The sequence below is a fragment of the Dasypus novemcinctus genome, chromosome 18 (assembly GCF_030445035.2).
Source record: "Dasypus novemcinctus isolate mDasNov1 chromosome 18, mDasNov1.1.hap2, whole genome shotgun sequence".
NCBI classification, from domain to species: domain Eukaryota; kingdom Metazoa; phylum Chordata; class Mammalia; order Cingulata; family Dasypodidae; genus Dasypus; species Dasypus novemcinctus.
Genome location: NC_080690.1, coordinates 85,778,716 through 85,793,529, shown reverse-complemented (window position 1 = coordinate 85,793,529; position 14,814 = coordinate 85,778,716). Strand labels below are relative to the sequence as shown.

Here is a 14,814-nt window from a genome sequence, read left to right as displayed (position 1 = left end):
ACAAATTCCTAGAAATGCACAATCTACACTGATGCTACAAGAAACACAAGAACTCAACAAATCAATCACATTTAAAGAAATTGAGTTAGTCATCAAAAGTCTCCCAACAAAGAAAAGTCCAGGACCAGATGGCTTCACAGGTTAATTCTACCAAGCATTTCAAAAGGAATTAACACCAATCATGTTTAAATTCTTCCTAAAAATTGAAGAGGAGGGAAAATTACCCGACACATTTTATGAAGCCAACATCACCCTAATACCAAAGCCAGGTAAAGACACTACCAGAAAAGAAAATTATAACCAATCTTGCTAATGAACATTGATGCAAAAATTCTCAACAAATTACTATAAATCCAATCAAACAGCGTATCAAAAGACATGCATCATGACCTAGTAGCATTTATTCCTAGTATGCAAGACTGGTTCAACATGATAAAAATCATTCAGTGTATTACACCACATTAACAAAGGGAAGGAAAAACAACATGATCACTTAATTGATGCAGAAAAGGCATTCAAACAAATCCAGCATCCTTTCTTGATAAAAGGACTTCAAAAGATAGGAATAGAAGGAAAACTCCTCAACATGGTAAAAGGCATATATGAAAAGCCCACACCCAACATCATACTCAATGGGGAAATGTTGAAAGTTTTCCATCTAATATCAGGAACAAGACAGAGATGCCCATTGTCACCATTGTTATTCAACATTGTGATAGAAGTCCTAGCTAGAGCAATTAGATAAGAAAAAAATTAAAAGCATCCAAATAAGAAGAGGAAGTAAAACTATCACTATTCACAGAAGACATGATTTAATATAAGAAATATATAGAAAATTCTAAAATGTCTATGACAGAGCTACTTGAACTAATAAATGAGTCCAGCAAAGTGGCAGGATACAAGATCAAAATGCAAAAATCAATCTGGTTTCTGTACTCTAGTATTGAACAATCTGAGGAGGTAATCATGGGGAAAATTCTATTTACAATAGCAACAAAAAGACTCAAATACCTAGGAATCAATTTAACCAAAGAAGTAGAAGACCTATATTCAGAAAACTACAAAGCAATGCTAAAAGAATTCAATGAAAACTTAAACAAAATGGAAGACATTCCATGTTCATGAATTGGAAGACTAAATATTGTGAAGATGTCAGTCATAACCAGAATTATTTATAGATTCAATGCAGTACCAATTCAAAGTTCCAACAGCCTACTTTACAGAAATAGAAAAGACAGTTGCCACATTTGGAAGGGAAAGTGCATACAAGTAGCCAAAACATTCCAAAATAGAAGAGTGATATGGGAAGAATTTCACTGCCTGACATTTAAACATATTACAAAGCTACAGTGGTCAAAACTTCATGGTATTGGGAAACTGATGTCACTCAAGTGAAGAGCTTCTGCCTACCATATGGGAGGACCTGGGTTTGATCCCTGGGGCCTCCTGATGAAAAAAGAGGAAGTGGGCCCACACAGCCAGCCAGTGCCCACACAAGTGAGTCATGCAGCAAGATGATGCAACAAAAGAGAGATAAGGGGAGAGTCAAGGTGAATCACAGCAGAAACCAGGAACTGAGGTGGCACAATTGACAGGGAACCTCTCTCCATATCAGGGGTCTCCAGGATCGAATACTGGTGAATCCTAGAGAAGAGAAAATGAGAAGAGAGGACATTACAGACTGCAAAAACAGCAGGGCAGGAGGAGGGAAAGGGGAAAAATAAATAAATCTTTAAAAAAAAAAAAGCATGGTATTGGCCTAAAGATAGATGCTTCAATAACATTCAGAGTCCAGAAATTTTCACCTCTATGGCCAACTGGTTTTTGACAAACCTACCAAGTTATGTTAATGGGAAAAAAGAAAAAGAATAAATGGTACTGGGAGACCCGGATCTCTATAACCAAAAGAATGAAAGAGGATCCCTATCTCCCTACACAAAAATCACAATAGTTCAAACACCTAAGTATGAAAGCCAGGGCCATAAAACTACTAGAAGGAATTGTAGGGAAGCATCTTAAAGACCTTGTGGTAGGTGGTGGTTTCTTTGACCTTACACCCAAAGGGCAAGCAACAAAAGAAAAAGATGAATAGGACCTCCTCAAAGTTAAACACTTTTGCACCTCAGAGGACTTTGTCAAAAGGGTGGACTCAATAGCAGAAAGTATTTGGAAAATACATACCCAATAAGGGCTTAATATCCATGATATATAAAGAGATGCTATAATTCAATAATAAAACATCAAACTACCCAATTAAAAAAGAGCAAAAAATTTGAATAGACATTTTTCTAGAGAAGAAATACAAATGGTAAAAAAAAAAACCTGAAAAAAAAGTTCGTCATTATCATTTAGGGAAATGCAAAGCAAAGCTACAATGAGATATCATTTCATACCTATTAGAATGGCCACAAGTGTTTGGAGAGGATATGGAGTGATAGGAACAATTATTCACTTGGTGGGAATGTAGAATTATATAGCCACTGTGGAGGACTGTTTGTCAATCCCTAAAGAAGTTGAATATAGATTTGCCACATAATCCTGCAATACCACTGCTAGGTATATATACCCAGAAAAACCAAGAGCAGTGGCAAGAACAGACATCTGCACACCAGTGTTCATAGCAGCACTATTCATGATTGCCAAAAGATGAAAATGACCCAGGTGTCCATCAACTGATGAATGGATAAACAAAGTGTCATGTGTACACAATGGTATATTATGCAGCTGTGAGAAATGAAGTCATAAAGCATACAAGATGGATGAACCTGGGGGACATTATGTTGAATGAAGCAAGCCAACACAAAAGAACAAATACAGTATGATTGTGTATTATGAGCTAAATATGTTACGTAATCTTGTGGCATTAATAACTTGAATATGAATCACCAGAAAACAGAATGAGGTTAGAGAATGGAAATCTTAAGTTTACCTGGTGCAGAATTGTTAAAAAAGATGTGTGTTAATGTTTGGAAATGAATAGAAAAGGAGAAAGCACAACACATTTTTTCCTAACTAGCACTACTATTGTGTGGGTACAACAGTGATTGAAAGGGAAAGTCTAAGGTCATGTAAATTACTAAAAGAAAAGCTAAAAATGTAACATGAGACTGTATAGCATAGTAAAACCTCATGTGAAATGTGAATATGGGTAATATTGCATTTATAAGTTTGTTTTTCTTTGAAACTGAACAAATATGTTAATGTTACGAGATGTTACTACCAGGCCAAACACACACACACAGACATTATGCTGACAAACAGTAAGATGGCAGCAGAGTAAGGAGCTCCTACAGTCAGCTCATGTGACAGGACAGTTAGAAATCACTCAAAGCTATCTAAACACCTGTTTGAGGGCTCCAGGAGATCAGAAGAATATCCTGCAACATCCTCATAAGAATGGAAAGAAGAGACTGCCCATCTGCAGAGAAGATTCATAAGTAGGGCACTCCATGCTCTGGAGGCCAGTGCCCATCCTTCACTGGCTGTGCAAGCTGTCTCAGGAGCTCTTTCACAGCTGGAATTGGAAGCTCCATTTCCAAAAATGGAGAAGGAAGAGACAGTTGGGAACCTACTTCAGCTACTGATTAGTAAATTCAGCAGACTAAAGTATAATCCTAAGAGCAGCTAAAGTTTGAACCTGTCCAAGTCAGAAAGAGGCTGGTAGTTGCATTTTAATGATTCCCCAGGCATGAAGGGAAGCAAAGTGGACTGGAAAATACAGTACTGGTAGGGACTGGCTTCTTTCCATCCAGATCATATTGCAGCTCTAGCCCCAGCCCCACCTCAGGCAGGGAGGAAGTTGGAGGGATGTGCACCAGCCTCTCCAGGATACAGGCCACACTGCAGAGGCTAGGGATCATCCTATTCTGCCAGTGGAAGCCACCTCAGGAGCTATTCTGTGGCTGCATTGGAAGCTCCATTTCCCAAAAATGGGAAGAAGAGATGGTTGGCCACCAGTTTCAGCTACTGATTAGTAAATTCCATTGTCTAAAGTATAACACTAAGAACAGCTAAAGTTTGAACCTGTCCAAGTTGGAAAAAGGCCAGTAGCCACCATTTTGACTCCATCCCCAGCATGAGGGGAAGTCAGACTGACTGAAAATAACAGTGACTGTAGGGACCAGGTTTCTTTCAGAAGATCAGCCTTCAGACCTAGCCCAGGCTTCAGCCCCACCTTTGGCAGGGAGGAAGCTGGTGAGCCCTGGACCAGCTGTCTGGGTAACTGAAAGTACATTCAGCTGGCACAGACTGAATAGTCTGAAGCCTATTAGGGTAACTGTGGTCATTTTGGATGTGCACAGCCTAGATTGCTGCCCACAACTGTAGCTCCAACCCTGCCCCAGGCAGGGGAGTAAGGAACATGAAGCTTCATCAGTCTCTCTGGGCACCTACAGTCTACACCTGCATGACCTGGATTATTACACATGGCTGTGGCTCTGTCCCTATCCCTGGCAAAGGAGAAAGTTGGGAGAAGCTTCATTGGTCTCTGGAGCAGTGAGGGCAGCTTGAGGCTCCACAGCTATCGCACCAACTACACCCTTACCTCCTACTACACAACCAGCAAGGGTGAAACAGCAACAACAACAACAAAAAAGCCCTAAACTAAAGAGAGAAACTGCACCCAGAATAAATACTCCAGTAAGCCAGATGCCAAGACACCAACAAAAAATTACAACCCATACTGAGAAACAGGAAGATAAGGTTTAGTTAAAAAAACAAGAGAAGCCCCTGGATAACAAAAAGGAGTTGAGACAACTAATCATAAAATCTCAAACAGATCTCCTTAATATATTCAATGAGATGGCTACAGAGATTAAGGATCTTAAAAAGACATTGGACATGCACAAAGAAGAATTTGAAAGCATACATAGAATAATAGCCAATCTTATGGGAATGAAAGGTGCAATCAATTAAATTTAAAAAACATTGGAATCATATAATAGCAGATTTGAGGAGACAGAAGAAAGGATTGGTGAGCTTGAAGAAATAGCCTTTGAAAGCAAACATACAAAAGAACATATGAAGAAAAGAAGGGAAAAAATTAAACATGATCTCAGGGAACTGAATGACAGCAATAGGCATGCAAACATATGTGTCATGGGTGTCCCAGAAGGAGAAGAGAAGGGAAAGGGGGCAGAAGGAATATTTGAAGAAATAATGGTAGAAAATTTCCCAACCCTATTGAAGGACATAGATATCAATGTCCAAGAAGCACAACATACTCCCATCTGAATAAATCTAAATAGACCAACTCCAAGACACACACTACTCAGAATGTCAAATACCAAACACAAAGAATTCTGAGAGCAGCAAGAGAAAAGCAATGCATCACATATAAGGGATACCCAATAAGATTGTGTCAATTCTTATCAGAAAATAAGGAGGCAAGAAGACAGTGATATATTTAAGATACCACATGAGAAAAACTTCCACCCTAGAATCTTATATCCAGCAGTCTTATATTCAAAAATGACGGAGAGTTTTAGAATATTCACAAATAAACAGAAACTGAGAGAGTTTGTAACCAAGAGACTGGCTTCTAAGGAAATACTAAAGGGTGTGTTACAGCCTGAAAAGAAAAGACAGGATAGAGAAGCCTGGAAAAGAGTCTAGAAATGAAGATTATATCAGTAAAAGTAAGGAAAAAGTGTCAAAAGAGTGGTGAAAAATAAAATATGACAAATAAAACCCAAATATTCAGGAATAAACTTAACCAATGGTGTAAAGCACTTGTATTCAGAAAACTACAACTCGTTGTTAAAAGAAATAAAAAAAAGGCCTAAATAATTGGAAGAACACTCCATGCTCATGGATTGTAAGACTAAATATCATTAAGATGTAAATTCTCCTCAAATTGATATACAGATTCAAAGCAATCCCCATAAAAACTCCACCAACATTTTAAAAATAAATGGAAAACATGATTATCAATTTTACTTAGAAGGATAAGCGTTCCTGAATAGCCAGAAGCATCTTAAAAAAGGAAAAGCAAAGTTGGAGGACTCTCATTTCCAGACTTTAAATAATATCTCTGCTACAGTGGTAAAAACAGCATAGTGGGAAACGGACTTTGGCCCAGTGGTTAGGGCATCCATCTACCATATGGGAGGTCCGCGGTTCAAACCCCGGGCCTCCTTGACCCGTGTGGAGTTGACCATGCGCAGTGCTGATGCGCGCAAGGAGTGCCGTGCCACGCAAGGGTGTCCCCCGCGTGAGAGCCCCACGCGCAAGGAGTGCGCCCATGAGGAAAGCCGCCCAGCGTGAAAAGAAAGAGCAGCCTGCCCAGGAATGGCGCCGCCCACACTTCCCATGCCACTGATGACAACAGAAGCGGAAAGAAACGACGCAGCAAATAGACACCAAGAACAGACAACCAGGGGAGGGGGGGGGAATTAAATAAATAAATAAATCTTTAAAAAAAAAAAAAAAACAGCATAGTAGTGGCAGAAAGGTAGACACAGACCAATGGAACCAAACTGATAGTTGAGGAACAGATCCTCATGTCTGTGGTCAAGTGATTCTTGACTTGCCTGTCAACCCATCCAGCTCAAGCAGAAAAGTCCATTCAACAAATTGTGCTGAGAGAACTGGATAACCATAGCCAAAAGAAGGAAAAGAGGACCCCTATCTCACACACACCTTATACAAAAATTAACTCAAAATGGATCAAAAACCTAAATATAAAAAGCAAGAATCATAAAAGTTCTAGAAGAAAATGTAGGAAAATATCTTCAAGACCAGGTGGTAGGTGGATTCTTTTTTTTTTTAATAAAAATAAGTGGTTTTATTGATTAAATATAGTTTTAGTTATTTTAATATATATTATAAGTTTTAAGAATCAGAAGGTGGTGGATTCTTAAAGGAGATAAGAGGAGTACTGAGATGGACTACTGATGTTTAATGTATGTAGAAGTTTTTTTTCATTTTTTTTTCTTTTATTTTTTTTTAAAGATTATGTTCTCTTTTTAAAAAAGATTTATTTATTTTATTTATTTCTCTCCCCATCCCCCCGCCCCAGTTGTCTGCTCTCTGTGTTCATTTGCTGTGTGTTCTTCTGTGATCACTTTTATCCTTATCAGTGGCACCGGGAATCTGGTTTCTTTTTGGTGTGTCATCTTGCTGCATCAGCTCTCCGTGTGTGCAGCACCATTCCTGGGCAGGCTGCACTTTCTTTCGCACTGGGCGGCTCTCCTTACAGGGTGCACTCCTTGCGCATGGAGCTCCCCATGCAGGGGACACCCCTTCATGGCATGGCACTCCTTGTGCACATCAGCACTGTGCATGGGCCAGCTCCACATGGGTCAAGGAGGCCCGGGGTTTGAACCGCAGACCTCCTATGTGGTAGGCAGACACCCTAACCACTGGGCCAAGTCTGCTTCCTAATGTATGTAGAAGTTTTAATTAAAATTTACTGTAAAAGTGTGGATATGTACGCAGTTGATGGTAACACATTGTAGTTCCTAAAACCTGATTTATAAATGGGAATGTGGCTGAAAATGTTAGTCTAGGGATGTAAATGCCAATGACAGAAAGCTGGAGAATAATCTAGGTTCTGAATAGCGCAGTAAACCCAGAGATGGATGAGAATCATAGTTGATGGTACAACTATCAAGAGTGTCCTTTGTTAGCTAGAGCAGATAAACATCACTATTGCAGAGTGTTGGGAATGTGGAGAAGCATTGGAAAATACAATTGTAATGACCTATGGACTGTGATTAACAGTAGTAATGTAATATTCATCATCTTTGCCAAAGATTTACTGTGTTGATAATGTGGGAGTATGGAAAAAGTATGCAAAATATATGCTATGGTCTTGGTAATTGGTGATATTATCTCATAATTTGTAACAAATGTTCCATCACAGTGTGGAGTGTTGATAGAGGGGTTTGTATGGGAATTCTGCATATGTGCATGATTGTTTTGTAAGTTTACAACATGTCTTAAAAATATATTTTAAAAATAATAATAGGGCAGGTTGAGGGAAAATACACCAAATATAAGGTAAGGATCATAATTAGTAGTAAGATTTTGACAATATTCCTTCCTAATTTGTAACAAATGTCTCACAACAATGCAAGGTGGTGGGTTGATGTATGGGACTCCTGTATGATGTTTTGATGTTATGCATTCTGCTTTGTAAGTTCACAAATTTTACCATACACTTATTGTTTATGTACGTTCATGATATAATAATAATAATAGGATAGGTTGGCAGAAAATACTTTGGTTAATAGTAATATTTTGATGGTGCTCTTTAATAATTAATTTAAAATAGTTCACAACAATGCAAGGTATTGGTGGTAGGGTGAGGTATGAGAGCCCTGTATAATGTTATGTATGTTTGTTTTGTAAGTTCACAACTATTACTCTACACTTATTGTTTATGTATGTTTATGTATGGCTGATATACTTCAATAAATTTAAAAACAAAACAAAAAAACACATTATGCTAAATGAAAGAAACCAGACACAAAGTACTGCATATTGTATGATTCCATTTATATAATATGCAGATATAGATCCATTTATAAAGACAAGTCAGTGTATACAAATGGAATTAGATTAATGATTATGTAGAGCTGGGGAAGGATAGAGAGATTAAGAGTTGACTGCTAAGGAGTGTGGAGTTTTGGGAGTAATGAAATTGTTCCAAAATTTTTGTGGTGATGAATGCACAACATTGTGATTGTATTAATTATATTAATTTATATATTGTATGTTATATTTTATATAATTATGTTGTTATTGATTGTGCACTTTTGATAGATTGTATGTGGCTATATCTCAATAAAACTGCTTTAAAGTAAATAAATAAGCAAGAATAACCAAAAATAGCAGCTATGTGCAGCTGGGAATCATAGAGAGATTGAAAGGTGATGAATTTTTTGTTTGTCTGGGGTTTTATTGTTTTGTTTATTATTATTGCAAGAAGGAAAATGTCTTTTTTTTTTTTTTTAAGATTTTATTTATTTATTTAATTTCCCCCCCTCCCCTGGTTGTCTGTTCTTGGTGTCTATTTGCTGCGTCTTGTTTCTTTGTCCGCTTCTGTTGTCAGCGGCACGGGAAGTGTGGGCGGCGCCATTCCTGGGCAGGCTGCTCTTTCTTTCCACGCTGGGCGGCTTTCCTCATGGGCGCACTCCTTGCACGTGGGGCTTCCCCACGCGGGGGACACCCCTGCGTGGCAGGGCACTCCTTGCGCGCATCAGCGCTGCGCATGGCCAGCTCCACACGGGTCAAGGAGGCCCGGGGTTTGAACCCGTGGACCTCCCATATGGTAGACGGACGCCCTAACCACTGGGCCAAAGTCCGTTTCCCGGAAAATGTCTTAATAATGATTGAGGTAATGAATGCACTACAGTGCGATTATGCCAAATACCATTGATTGTATACTTTGGATGGATTGTGTGTGTATATATATATGTCAATTTAAAAGTTTTTAAATGAACCCTTTGGGCACCCACTGCATCTTCTCTTCCACTTCCAAGTCATGGCCACCAAGGCATGCATGTATGGCAACATGTCAGCCCTGTTGCCCAAAACCGTGCCCACCATCACAAGGTCACCAGCCACCACAGTAGTTGTTTTTCTTCATGGACTAGGAGATACAGTGCATGGATGGATAGAAGCCTTTGCAAGTATCAGAAGTTCACATGACAAATATATCCGCCTGCATGTGCCAGTTCTGCCTGTTACATTAAATATGAACATGAGTATGCCTTCTTGGTTTGATATTATTGGGCTTTCATATGATTCACAGGAGGACAAACCTGGAATCAAGGAGGCAGCAGAAAACACCAAAGGTAGACCAAGACGTGAAAAATGGAATTCCTTCTAAAAGGATTGTTTTGGGAGGATTTTCTAGGGTGAAGCTTTATCTTTATATACTGCTCTTACCACACAGCAGAAACTGGCAGTTGCCATTGCACCCATTTGCCAGCTTCCACTTCGGGATTCTTTTCCACAGAGACCTATCAGTGGCCCTGATAAAAATATTTCTATTCCTCAGTGCCATGGAGATTGCAGCCCTTTAGTTCCCCTAATGTTTGGTTCTCTTACTACTGAAAGGCTGAAAAATAGGTAAATCTAGCCAATGTAATCTTTAAAACCTACGAGGACTTGATGGATAGTTCATGTCACCAGGAAATGTTGGGTATTAAGCAATTCATTGATGAAGTCCCACCATCAGTTGATTGATATCACTGAGACTTGTGTAGAAGTACACCAGCATCATTGTAGTAGAGTAGAAATGTTTAAATATGCCCAATCCTGAAACCTCTTGTTTGCAGTGTTAGACTGTTTTGCAAATACATACCAGTGACACAGACTAAATAATGTCTCCTTATGGGAAATGTATATTCTTTTATGTTTCCATACATGTACTTGTATATGATCCCAGAGTATACTAGTATTAAAATAGGTGAAGCAGCTAGCTTCTCTATCTCAAATATAATTCAGAAAAATAATAAAACACTGCAATCAGAATTTTTATTACATCAGTAGGAAATTATTTGTATGCTTATGAAAAATTGTTCAGGTATAAATGAGCAGTTAAGATGTAAATGATGGAGGTGGACTTGGCCCAGTGGTTAGGGCATCCGTCTGCCACACGGGAGGCCCACGGTTCAAACATGAGCTATTTATATGTATAATGGAATCAGATATGGCTTAAAACTTATGTATTACTTATTTCTTCAACTGTACCTTAGTCCAAATTTAGATTTACTCAGTTATTAGAATCTTTAGTTCAGGTAACAGGAATAATTCTGTGATTTTAGTTTTCCATAATCAACTGGAAGAATAATTAGATCATACTCTAGTATGTTCTGAAATATTTAACACTTGATTTTTAAAAATGTAATTTCTAAGATTTGATCTAAGATGATTATCCTTGTAGCAGAGTTTATTTTTTGTACATGTTTGAAACTACTGTGAAAAATCAGATCCATCACAAAATTTTGCTTTATTTTTATCTGCCAATGAATTTCTTTGAAATTTTGTCTTTATTCAAAAAAAAATTTTTTAATGAGGTGGTTCTGGGGATTGAACCTGGTACTTCACACATGTGAAGCAGGTACTCAACCACTGAGCTATACCCACTCCCCTTCAAGTGATTTTGTGCAAGCATAAAAATAATCTTTTATGTAGTCAAAATTTACAGATTTTTTAAATATTTGAAAACAAATTTCTGGGTAATAAAGCTTCATCAGAACTCAATATATATGGTATAATTACCACATAGTTTAATATTTAATTGAAATATGTGCTTGGTATTTTGAACTGTGAATTTTTTGGGTGTATGCCAACTGATCAAGACAATGGTGGGAGGGAATCAAGAATGCCTACAACTGCAAGCAGAAGAATTGTATCCATCATCCATGTGGAATCTAAGCCCCCTCTTGATCTAGAGGTGCAGTGGACATCACCATCCCAGGGTCCACAGAATGGAGGAATAAAATATGGATTAAAGTAGACTTACTGATATTCTACTATAAAACTATTGTGACTAGTAATAGAAGAAATTGTAGCATTGAGGTGGAGAAATTGGCCAAAGTAGTTACTGAAGACAGGAAAAGGGAAGAAGAGATGTGATATGGGGGCATTTCGGGGACTTTGAGTTGTCCTAAATGATATTGCAGGGACGCGGATTTGGCCCAGTGGTTAGGGTGTCCGTTACCACACGGAAGGCCCACGGTTCAAACCCCCGGGCCTCCTTGACCCATGTGGAGCTGGCCCATGCGCAGTGCTGATATGCGCAAGGAGTGCCCTGCCACACAGGGGTGTCCCCCATGTAGGGGACCCTCATGCACAAGGAGTGCGCCCCATAAGGAGAGCCACCCAGTGTGAAAGAAAGTGCAGACTACCCAGGAATGGCGCCGCAAACACGGAGAGCTGACACAACAAGATGACGCAACAAAAAAAGAAACAGATTCCCATGCCACTGACAACAACAGAAGCGGACAAAGAAGAACACGCAGCGAATGGACATAGAGGACAACTGGGGGGAGGGAGGGGAGAGAAAAATAAATCAATCTTTAAAATAAATAAGTGACATTGCAGGGTCAGATGCTGGACTTTATATATCCTGCCATAACCCACTGAATGTACTGGGGGAAAGTGTGAACTACAGGGTAAACTATTATCCATGTGGTGCCAGCAGTGCTCCAAAATGTGTTCACTGAGTGCAATGAGTATGCCACAATGATGGGGGAGGTTGTTGGTGTGGGAGGAGTAGGGTGGGGAGGTGGGGGGTATATGGGAACCTCTTATGTTTTCTATGTAACATTTTTTGAAATCTATATATCTTCAAAAAAATACAATTTACAAAAATGATGGGGGTGGGGAGTGGGTTATATGGGTGTGGGAAGCTGCCTCTGGCACAGGTGTTGTATTGGCCATCTTGTTGCTAAGTGCTATTTTTAGATACTAACCCGGTTAAGTTTCTGTTTCCCCACCCTCACTGAAGCAATTAAGTTTCTATTCTTACGCCACTCCCCCGGCTTCAATTGGGCACTCCCTAAAGAGCATGAAAGTCTCTCCGCAGACATTGCCAAATAACCATCTGCACGTGCGTGTGGCACAAGAATCAAAATCTAGTTAACCAATCATTTACTGACACGTGTTGTCAGTATGTACCACCTCATTCATCCCTGGCTATAGGAACCCCTGACTGACCCTCAATAAACGAGGCTTGATCAGAATCCTGTCTTGTCTCCATTCTTTGTGTCTCTTGTCCCTTTTCATTCCCACTCCCTCCCTCAGGTCTTGGTTCGACCGATCCGTGGGTCGGGTCATATGGGAACCTCATTTTGTTTAATGTAACATTCTTTGTGATTAACTTTAATAAAAGAAAGTGTTAAAAAAAAAAAAAAAAAAGACAGCAGTGGGGTGGGAAGCAGATGTGGCTCAAGCAGTTGAGCACCTGCTTCCCACATAGGAGGTCCTGGGTTTGATTCCCAATGCCTCCTAAAAAAAATAACAAAGATCAAGCAAACAAACAAAAAAACCAACTCAGGGAAGCTGATGTGACTCAGTGGTTGAGCAAACCTTCCCACATACACGGTCCTGGGTTCAGTCCCCAGCCCTGGTACCTCAGAAAAGAAAACAAAGAAAAACAGTGATGGGATTACATCTTTATAAATAGGTTCTAATTGATAATGGAAATATTTTGGCAGTGTACGATAGAGACTCTTAAGTCATATGTTTATGTCTGGATTTTAAAATTTTAAACAATCTTTTACAAACTCGTCCTTTACTTTGAGGAATACAAAGTTATATTCAGTTATACAAACCAGTAACATCTTATGTTAAGATATCTTATTCCATTGAAGTTTTGCTGTAGTGTGGGAAAATATAAATCTTTTTCACAGTTTCTGTCAATGTAAAATAAAATTTAATTCTGAAAAAAAAAAACAAAAACATTGAAACCTTGTGTCCCTCAACTTCTCCCCAAGTGACTGCATCCATTGAAGGCCCTATGGATCTGCCATGTCCAACTCTCTTCCCAGCATGACTCATCACATGACAGTTCTTCAGTTCCTGCCTACATTTCCAGTCCTGCATGCTTCAGATTCTCAGAAGTCCAGTGCACAGAAAGAGCTTGAGTCTGAAATGCAAAGCAAAGAGCTGCTTATAATCACTGTGAGTTGGGAAACACCCTTCCCACTGGGCTTAGCTCTGATGATGCCCCCTCCTAAGCACCACCCACAGTTTGCTGCTTTGGATTTCCATGATAATGGTAAACAAACCTCAGTGATGCCTTAGACACAACAGCCACAGATATGTGAAGAAATGACAGCATGGGTGCCCATATTTTATTAACCACAACATACAGAGAAATGGAGTCCAATTGGAGGCCAGGCCTTGGGAGGCTTAGCTGTGTTTTTAGGAGATGGAGACTATAGACTCTGTGGTGAGTTTCTTCCAACATCAGGGACAGGCCTACCTAATTGGGCACTCAATTGAAATATGCCCAATTCCGTCCTTCCTTAGTAAACCTACATTCCCTCACATTAGCATTTATCTCCTCTCCCTCATTATTTTTACTGCCACATTTTTAAGAAACTTGGCATAAGCTTTTTTCCCACCCTACGCCCAGTTCCCAGGCATGTGAACTCAGCAAAATCCACAAAAGTAGACCAGTGTTTCCAAGGCTTGGTCTGGGAGGAGTGTTTCATTTGGTAACAGATGCAGAGAAAATAACTTTTCCTTGAATTTGCTGTGAAGCTGCAATGATTCAGTTTTGCAGCCTAAGGTACTCCAGGCCAGCTTTGACACTGGGGTATGGTGGAAGCAGGGAGAGGGAGGTAGGGGTCAGGGACTGGTATACTGTTGGGTGGTTGGTGATGCTTGGTTATTCGGTCCCACTGGAGCTCTAGGATACTCCGTGATCACCAAGGTGGCATCATGTGAAATGGTCATCAGGGACAAGTTTGACAATGATAGGACAATTACTTAGCGGCTGGGTTGCAGCCATTCTGTACGACTCTGGTTCCCAGTGGTCTGGATCAGAATGGAGGAGCTTAAAATGCCCTCGTCTGCACTAATTCTCTTTTTGGTCCTACACAGTAGTCATGACCTTTGAGCTAAAAATTCCCCAAATTAAAATTCTGGCTTAGAGCCCTCTCCCAACATTTAATCATATATTAAAATGCCTCTGTTGTACCTCACTTTTCTAGTAAGCATCTAAAAAGGCGTAACTTCTATCAGCAACTGCAGATACTGCAGTATTCAAATTTAAATTCTGATTTGTGTTAGGCAAGCTTAACAAGTTAAGAGTGCCCAACAAGATTGCCTTTCAGATACTAGTCGTAAATT

The 14,814-nt window shown here is 39.5% G+C and overlaps 1 pseudogene; it reads left to right on the top strand.

Moving 5' to 3' along the window:
- The first annotated feature begins 7,342 nt into the window (after positions 1 to 7,342).
- On the top strand, positions 7,343 to 13,851 carry LOC101446781 (acyl-protein thioesterase 1 pseudogene; annotated as a pseudogene).
- The last annotated feature ends 963 nt before the right edge of the window (positions 13,852 to 14,814 follow it).